This window comes from Phragmites australis, chromosome 5, assembly GCF_958298935.1.
Source record: "Phragmites australis chromosome 5, lpPhrAust1.1, whole genome shotgun sequence".
NCBI classification, from domain to species: domain Eukaryota; kingdom Viridiplantae; phylum Streptophyta; class Magnoliopsida; order Poales; family Poaceae; genus Phragmites; species Phragmites australis.
The window spans coordinates 32,365,447-32,375,313 of NC_084925.1; the positions used below are offsets into that span (position 1 = coordinate 32,365,447).

Here is a 9,867-nt window from a genome sequence, read left to right on the forward strand (position 1 = left end):
GACTGGCTCAAAAAAATGGCAAACAATGACAGGTTGGAGCTGGAGGCGTTTTAAATTGGGCGGAAGCAGCACACATCTAGGTGTGATGCTGCAGATAGGTTTATTTGTTCAGGGCTAACCACACTGACACCTATTTGCAATGGGGAATTGGCATGTCACACCTTGGAGGCTTGCACGATTGTTGGTGACACGGACGAACCTACGGCCCGTGCTAGGGCTCTAGTACGGACTTAGCCTAAAATCACTAGGCATAGTACCCTCAGCACCACCAGCGGTCCAGCCTAGTCCCTTGACTCTCATTACCTTGTCTGCGCCGACGCCCCTGAGGTTACATGGGCCGTTAGTTCTTTTCAACAGTATGACTCTATCTGCACGGTCTTCGTTGGAGGCCCAAGATTAGATGCGGAACACGCTCCATGTGTGCCCACATAAATCGAGAAAACCCGGTGCATATCGCGCTAGCACGCGCTCGAACGCAGCTGACTCGAGCGCTCACTCCGTGCTTGCGCCGTTCTTACCACAATGACTGGCCCGTTATTCTTTGGATCCACGTGAGGCAAACTCAGGGCCCCGTGTATCTAGAAAACGCACTCAATAGGCCGCGGCCCAACACGCGACTGAAAGGCGAGACGACGGTAGCGAGCGATGGTCGCAAGGAGCTGCCGAACAAGCCGCGATCCGACGACACTGACCGGCTGGTTTCCGCAGGGATCCTTTCATCTTTGAATTCTACATGCCGGGACATCTTGCTCCAGCTAGATCAGATAGCAACCGCTGCAACCTGCAATATGACATCGTAACGGGACGGGAAAAGTTCAGCACCCCAAGAATTCAGTGTGCCCGGCGTCCTGTAAAAGCGGTCAAGCTACGGCAAAGCCGGCAAGGCATACGTCGGGTCGTCGACACGACTGCATGCGGAACGAAACTTGTAGATGCAGCCATGTTGCTCGCTCCTGGTGCCTGAGCAAGCATGTGCGAAACCAGAGAACCAAAGCATAGGAAGCAATCGTGTGAAGCACAACATTATACAGATTATTCATGTCCACATCGGATACATACAAGTTGACTTGTCCCGCTACACTGTCAAATAAAATCAATAAACGAATTATGCCCACACAATACACTACGGAAGCACGATCATCACAAATAATCAAATCGGATTTGGAAACGAGAATATAGGACCGCAAGTCCGCAAGAGACAGGATGAACATCATCCCAGAATATCTCTGTCCAGTTCGTGCCGAAAAGAACTCCGGGATTCGAGGTTTGGACATGCCGCAACAATCTTGTCCATCTCAAACAACGACGTCGGCGGTGGGTGAGGAGATAAAAGTTGAAAAGTGGCAGTAACAGGTATGTTTGACGGACTAAGGATTCTTCGCTGCATCGGCGATCAAGCTAAGATGAGGCGTCACAATGCAAGTGTGTGGACATGAGGATGTTGTGAAAGTGTTTTTAAGCCCCCTGGGGCCTCAGCCAGCTGAGCATCCAACTCAAAGTACACAGTTCAGACTCCGCCAGCAGAAAATGCTGCCGTGTCCTGCGCTCCAGCCGATCAGAGGTGCCTAATTCTCTCTCATCCTTATTAGTACTCTGTACGAATTTAAATTATCTTTTTGCTTCTATCTTGATGTCAGGCTCGTCATAATTATTGATGCGAGTGTAACTGTAAACATTTGACAAAGTTAAGGATATATTTGGCAGCTCCGGTTTTAAGAATTTTTAGAATTAAGTATCTCTAGTTCTAAAACTCATGAAGTTAGAGTTGTAGATACATTAAAAATGTTTAGATGAGTCATTGGATGTAGTTACTCTTGGTGCATTAGATTACTTGCGATTAGCATACATGCATCTCCAAAGTTTAGAGCCTAAATGGTACTAAGGCGGGATTTTCAACATATTAGTTTTACTAGATTTTATACACAGCGTAGGAGGTCTCACGAGTTCTAAGGGCTGAATCCACTAAGAAGATTTGGATGAGGTGGCCTGCTGTTAGTGGTGAATATTTTGATATAACACTTTATGCATATTTTATTTTATAAGACCAGGCTTCAAGGCTTCTTAGGGAGAATTTATTGCTTAAGATCCTTGCAATTTTGCAGCACTATAGGCGACTCGGTAGTAGCACAAGCTTTGTCTTGGTTGTTTTTTAGGGAAATCTTGATTGGCTAGCCCCGCATATGAACATGCCATGCCAGTGTTTTATGCTATTTTTTCTGCAGCTGAGAAGAGCCTGATGTCTACCAATCAACCCCAAAATCTACCATGCTTATAATACTGGCATTGCTGTTATTATCTCACGATACTAGCAAAACCAGTTGCTCAACGCTTCCTGATAATAGCACGGATGTGCTCTCGTTGCTCGCTTTCAAGGCAGCCAGCGATCCGACAGGAGTGCTGTACTCTTGAAACTCCAGCACCAACCACTGCTTGTAGAAGGGCGTCAACTGCAGCCTCACGCACCCGGGGCGAGTCACAGCGCTGGAACTCGCCGGGAACAAGTTGGCCTGCTCAATCTCCTCCTCCCTTGCAAACTTGAGGTTCCTTAGAACACTTGATCTGTCCGCAAATAGTTTCTCCGGGGAGTTACCTCCTCTCAACCATCTCCACAAACTTGAAATCCTTAATCTAAGCATCAACTTATTGCAAGGGAGTATTCTGGATCTTACAAATTGCTCTAATCTAAGAATTCTATACCTCTATAGGAACTCTCTGATGGGTGAAGTTCCTCCTGAAGTAGGACTTCTCTACAATCTATCGGTAATACGGCTATCCTGGAATGATCTCACTGGAATAATTCTGCCAACCATTAGTAACATAACTCACCTAAACATGGTCGTCATTTCATATAACCATTTGACAGGAAATTTTCCTGACGGATTCGGAAAATTGCAAAATGTATTCTATTTGAGCTTTGGAGTGAACAACTTGTCAGGTGAAATCCCACATGATCTTTTTAATATGTCTTCGCTTCAAATAATACCCTTGCTATCCAATAATCTCAGAGGTGCATTGCCACCTAATATGGGTGACGCCCTCCCTAATATCCAAGAACTTTACTTTGGTACGAAAATGTTTGAAGGTCGGATCCCAGCTTCCCTAGGCAATGCGTCAGCACTGGGTTATATAGATTTATCATCTATAGTTTCATTGGCCAAGTTCCAATTCTCTTGGTATGCTTTCTAAGCTGTCTCTTCTAAGCCTTGAAATAAACAAACTTGGAGCATGCGACACCCAAAGCTTGGACTTTGTACACGCATTGACAAACTGTACTCTCACTAGCACGAAACTTGCTACATGGAGCCATACAAAATTCAGTTGGTAACCTCTCCGTCAATCTTCAATATCTTCTGTTGGGTAGAAACAACCTATCTGGGATAGTTCCCCTAAGCATAGGAAACCTTCGTGCCTTAACTAAACTAGGACTAGGTAATAACAATTTTAGTGTTACAATTGAATGGATTGCACAGCTAAACAAATTACAATATCTCCTTCTGCGAGAAAACAATTTCAATGGGCCCATTCTGTCTTCCATCAGCAATCTTACTCTGTTGAATTGGCTTATTCTGGGAAGAAATAAATTCAAAGGAACTATACCACCCAGGTTCGGAAACCTTCAGAAACTGACAAAGTTGGATCTTAGCTCTAACAACCTTCAACGTAGCATACCCCTAGAAATTGGTAACCTTAACCAACTCGTCAACTGATCTGTTTCATCAAATCAGTTTACGGGGGAAGTTCCTGAAACATTTGGTCAATGCCAATCTATAACCACCATCCAGATGGACCAAAACTTTCTCACCGGATACATTCCAATGGTTTTCAGCAGCATGGAGAGCTTGAATGTACTAAATCTTTCTCATAACTACTTGTCAGGCACAATCCCATCAAACTCAAGTGCTCTACAACTTCTCATATGTCTGGACCTTTCATATAATCATCTATACGGAGAAGTGCCAAGAAATGGAGCATTTGCAAATGCTACAGTCGTTTCACTCAATGACAACTAGGGACTTTGCGGAGGTGCCATTGATCCACATGCCTGCATGCCCAGATAATTCTCTGAGTAACTATTTGATTATGCTGTTGATGCCAATATTTGGCTTCTTGTCACTCGTATCATTGTTGGTCTACCTTTTACTCCTTGTGAAGAAGACCCCAAATATATATATATCACCGGTTTCTTTTGGTCAGGATTTTCTTAAAGTTTCTTACAATGATCTAGCTCGAGCCACAAGGAACCTCTCAGAATCTAACCTTGTTGGGAGAGGAAGCTATGGTTCAGTCTATAGAGGAAAGTTAAAGGAAGACAAAACGGAGGTGGCCGTGAAGGTTTTCAACCTTGAGATGCAAGGTGCAGAGAGAAGCTCCATGTCAGGATGGCTTCAAAGCTTTAGTTTATGAGTACATGCCTAACGGGAATCTGGACACATGGTTGCATCCCAATGGAGAGGGTAAAACTCCAAATAAACGTCTAGGCCTAACCCAAAGAATAAGCATAGCTGTAAACATAGCTGATGCATTGGACTATTTGCATCGTGACTGTGGAAGGCCCACTGTTCATTGTGACTTGAAGCCTAGTAACATCCTTCTATATGTTTATATGACCGCTCTTTTGGGAGACTTCGATATTGCAAGGTTTTATGTTGATTCTTCGTCGACATCAATATGCTCAATCGGTTTGAAGGGTACTATAGGATATATTCCTTTAGATATGGTGATTCTATATAACTTTTATTTTATCTAATACAACACTATACCTCTGCATAACTTTATGTTTGACATACATGGCTCTTTAGAGTACGCGGCGGAGGCCATGCGTATACTTTTGGGGATGTGTGTAGTTTTAGAATAGTGTTTTTGGAGATGCTGACAGATAAAAGACCAACACATCCTATGTTCCAGGATGGATTTGACATCGTCAACTTCGTGGAGAGCAGCATCTCCGCTCGATTTCAATTGCATTTATCTAAAGAGCAACAATGTTGCAAGTCATTGATCCTCATCTCATAGATAAATGCAAGGACTTTTCTCAACAAAAGATGGCACCGGAAAATGTGGCCAGCCAATGCGTGGCATCTCTGTTGCAGGTCGCGCTTTCTTGTACCTGTGCATTGCCAACAGAACGAATGATCATGAGAAAAATAGCCACCAAGATGCATGTAATCAAGGCGTCATATCTTGTACGGAAATATAGTCTTTTTGAGAGAGTTTCAACTCTAAATTTTTTTGATAGCTTCAAAAATTTATAGAGTTAGAGCATTATCTACTGCACTTGTTCTCTTGATGTTCTCTTGACAGATCAGTGCTTTCCCTTAAACCGCCAGATAATGCGTAATTCATTCTTGTTTCTGTTGAATCAGTGACAGGTTTTGTATAATGTATATGTATCTCATATGTGAGCGACGCAGACCATTAGCAATTGGTACACTCTTGCCAGCACACTTTGTGGAGGTGTAGTTCTGCACGGGTATTGTTCGATGAATTGCTTCAAAGAACTAGAAGAGCTAGAGTGCAGTGTTTGCAGTTTGTGCGCAGTGAAACATCATAATGGCTGAGTGCAATGGGCAAACTTTCTATTTTTTCACCTTTTATTTTTACTCCAATATGTCTTTGCCCTTATGGTGAGAAATTGTGTTGGCAGGCCTGGGTGCTTGTTTTCAGCTTGATAGGCCTGGCTCCCCTTGCAGAACGTGTGAGCTTCCTGAGCGAGTAATTACACAATTCTTTGTCTTTCTGTATTCTTTTTCGTGTATAATAGGTTCACTAATCCTTTTCCTGTATAGGTTCACTGATCGTTACTCTGATTTCTGTCTGTGCAGGCATATTGCCGATACCGCAGGACCAACAGGTAATTAGAATCTCTAGCTGCTGTTTCGTTAAATTATGGAGCAAAGTGCACTCTGACAGAATTTAGTGCGTGCACAAACAGTTTATTATATTAGTGCAATCAAGTCGATGAATCGTGAGGAAAAACCTTGTATCAAATACTTTGGTACATATTACAGTATGAGTTTGAGTAGGATAGGGGAGAAATAAAAAAAAAATTTATTATAATTTCCTTTTCTCTGATGAAGCTCCTTTTGAGTGTATTGAAAATGATAAACTTCACTGGGCAAAGCCAAGTGTCACCATTACCATTCATGTTCCAAATAGGATATGCTAATGACCAATCATTATATGCCAAAAATAATCCATGATTGCTTATGAAAAAAACAATACCTAAAGTGTAATAGGACTTCTGTAGCGATATGCCTAACCTTATTAATTTTTTCCTATGACCATACATTGTACATATTTAACCTTATTCGGTAGCCATGTGTTTCTTTAAGTTGGGATAGCATCTACATTTATTTGCATAAAAAAGAGCTCCATTATTTGTGGGAGGAAATAGATGTTGGGAATAGACCTCTTAGAAATCTGAATAGCAAAAGATATAAGAATCTGTATGACAAGTTCTTTGCTAGGACAGTAAAGAGAAAAACAAAGCTACAATTTAAAAACCGATGGGATGGACTGAGGGGTTTATACAACTTTTGATTAACTATTAATAAAACAACATGACTTGGATGGGATAATGCTAAAGGAACAGTTGTAGCAAACGACAGTTGGTGGAAAGAGCACACTAGGGTAACCACTTTTCCATATCCTTTGTTCTATTTCTTTATATTGTAGCTAAGTTTAAAATGCATAGTACTCTATGTTTTTCGGGACATGCAGAATGGAAAAAGCTTCGGAATGGACCACTTGAAAATCTCATAGAACTTGAAAGTATGGTTGAGAATAGTCATGTTGATGGTTCTTCTTCATGTGTTCTGGGTGAAGGAGTGGGAGCAGGGTTCAATTTATCGACGGTAACCGGTCGAAATTTGCGATTAACAGAAACTGAACGGTAACTGAATTTGAATTCAAAAAATTCAAAAAAACTTAAAAAAAAATCCTAAAAAATTAGAGACAATTTTAAGGCCTTATGTGATTTTTTTTCAAAAATAATGTCGTTTGCATCATATTCTATAGGGAGGAAGTTTGAAAAAAATAAAAAAAAGTTGAAGCATGCGACTAAGTTATTAACTCATATTAAGGAAAAGCTTAACATGCAAGCACATATTTTTCTTATGTAGGATGTATTTGTGTAGGATGTATTTTAAGAGGATCTTTGAAATTGATTTCACTTCATTTAGAGTTTTATTAATTTCCCCATAATTTTTACAAAGTTCACAAGCTTAAAGTGAATATGTTAAAAAACAACATTGTAATTAACTTTTGTATGTCTACAATTCTTTTTCTTACATAAATCATAGTATAAAATAAACTAATAAAAGTGATTTCACTAATTTTGAGATGTGATGGGTCAGTTATGAATTAATCTAGTCGTAACATATTTACATAATCCTGCATGTTACAATAACTAATTTATGAGTTCATATATTTTTAAAAGACATAGGATCATGGAAGAAGACTAGCAAAGTTAGTTTCATGATTTTTGGATTAGCAAAGAGTAAACTATGCATTTAACTTGGTTTAACAAATACATTTTGTTACAGAAATTTTTTAGCTTTTTATGAGTATAAATACTTTTATCATGTTAAAGGGAACCAACAAAATTTGTTTCACTTGATTTGAAGCTCAGATTGAGCCAATTTTTTAGGGTTTTTTTAACTTCACTGAAAATCAAGAAAAACGAGCGGTTACCAACAAAATCGAGTGGTTATCGACAATGCAAAAAATTCGAGAAAACAACTCGATAAATCGAGAAAATTTCTCGGTAACCGGTCCGAGCGTAGAATCTAGCATTTTTTAGTCTAAATTTCAAATTTTAGCAAATGAATTTTGTGTGAATTTTAGTCGAATTTCGAGTGGTTATCGCGATAACCGCGCATTTTCGGTTACCGCTGGGGATCGCAACAGTAACTAAAACCTTGAGTGGGAGAAGATGCTAGTAAAGAGGCCAACAAGGAACAGTTGGATGATGATGAAGGCCTTGAGGAAAGCAACATCAATAGAAAGGGTGACAATGAATTGAAGCGAAGTGCGTTTCCCAATATTGATAGCCCCAAGAAGCATAGGAAAAACCCTATGGTTAAGATAATGAAAGGTATTTTGGAACATATGTAGTCTTCTAGTGCGGTATCTAACAAGGTGCTGCAAGGTTTAATGAGATCAGAATCCATTAAGGAAGTGATGGGTTTGGTTGTGGAGTGTGGAGCAATAGAAGGTAGTGAAGAACATTTTATGGCTAGTAAGCTTTTTGTTAAATTTGAAAATCGTGATATGTTTCTCACTTTAATCACCAAAGAAGGGAGGTTTAATTATTTGAAGAGGTGGTGTGAGGAAAATAATTAATTATTTGAACTATCTTTATTTGTGTCATTTGAACCAACTATCTATATGTATTGCTGTTATTTGAATCATCTTTATATAGTATTGTTATTTGAACCAACTATCTATATATATTGCTGTTATTTGAACCATCTATATGTAATATTGGTTTCACCCTTGCTACTACTTAAGCCATGCGTGTAACCTATCTTTTATATTTGTCTGTAGATGAGTTCAAATGATAGTGATGATGATGATGATGATGTAATATTTGATATTGCAGTTAGTCAACATCTTCTTGAACAATATGGAGCGATATCATATTCTTTTGATATGTACTATGGTGACAAGTTCTTAAACAAGAGGAAGAGGAGAGAATCTATTCTTTCAGATTTTGATTGGGTAATGAATACCTTGAACAATCTGACAGAGTGTTACAACATGTTTAGTATGAGTAGATCATTATTTGATAGGTTACATGATTTGTTAGTGTTAAATTATGGTTTGAAGTCAACTAGAGCCATAAGTTTTATTGAATCTTTAGACATGTTTTTATGAACTATCGGGGCACTAGAGTTATGTAGCCAAGTTAAAAACCAGTTCGAGAGGTCAAATGAAACTATTAGTAGGAAATTTCATCAAATGTTGGATAGTATCAACCTCCTTCCTGCAGATATTATCAAACAAAGAGATTCAGAGTTCAAGACCGTGCATCCTAGACTTCGCTAAATTTCAATAATTGTATAGGTGCAATAGATGGCACATATGTACTTATTGTTGTGCCTTCCTCTAGGGTGGTTGCACATGTGGGACGCTATGGATATTTAACGCAGAATGTGTTGGTCGTATGTGATTTTGACATGAGATTCACCATTGTTGTTGCCAGATGGTCGGCTCGGTACATGATATGAGGGTGTTCAATGATGCTTTATGCAAATATGACAAGTTTCTACTTTCCTCATAAGGTATATTTGCATATTATCCACTCATTTTACTATAGCGTTGTCATAAGTATTTATCTTGTTGCATGTTCTTTTTTAAGAAAATATTATCTCGTTGACTCGATTATTCTAATCGAGTAGGGTATCTAGCTCTATTCAAAGGAGTGAAGTACCATTTACTGGAATTTTGACAAGGCCCGTGTCCTAGTGGTAAGAAGGAAAGGTTTAACTATTTGCATTCATCTCTTCGCAATGTGATCAAACAGTAATTTAAAGTTTTGAAGATGAAGTGGAGAATATTATTGGACTTACCTAATTATCTTATGGTTAAAGCAAAAAAATAATAATTATTGCATGAATAGCTCTTCACAACTTCATTCGAGAAAGCGCTTTGATAGATGAAGGCTTTGAGAGGTGTGATCAAGATGTAAACTATATCCCAAGTGAGGGTCGATCATCTTCATCTCAAAGTGGTGGTGGCAATGGATTAAGAGACGAAGATGGAGACATGAATACCTTTTGTGATAATCTTGTTAACGCTTTATTTTCTATGAGAGAGTGGATTGTTAATATCTTTGATGTCCATTAGAGGATATGTTCTAGAGAT

At 39.3% G+C, this 9,867-nt stretch overlaps 1 pseudogene; it reads left to right on the plus strand.

Annotated features, from left to right (window-relative positions):
• Nucleotides 1–1,459: 1,459 nt before the first annotated feature.
• Nucleotides 1,460–4,790, plus strand: LOC133919300 (probable LRR receptor-like serine/threonine-protein kinase At3g47570; annotated as a pseudogene).
• The last annotated feature ends 5,077 nt before the right edge of the window (nt 4,791–9,867 follow it).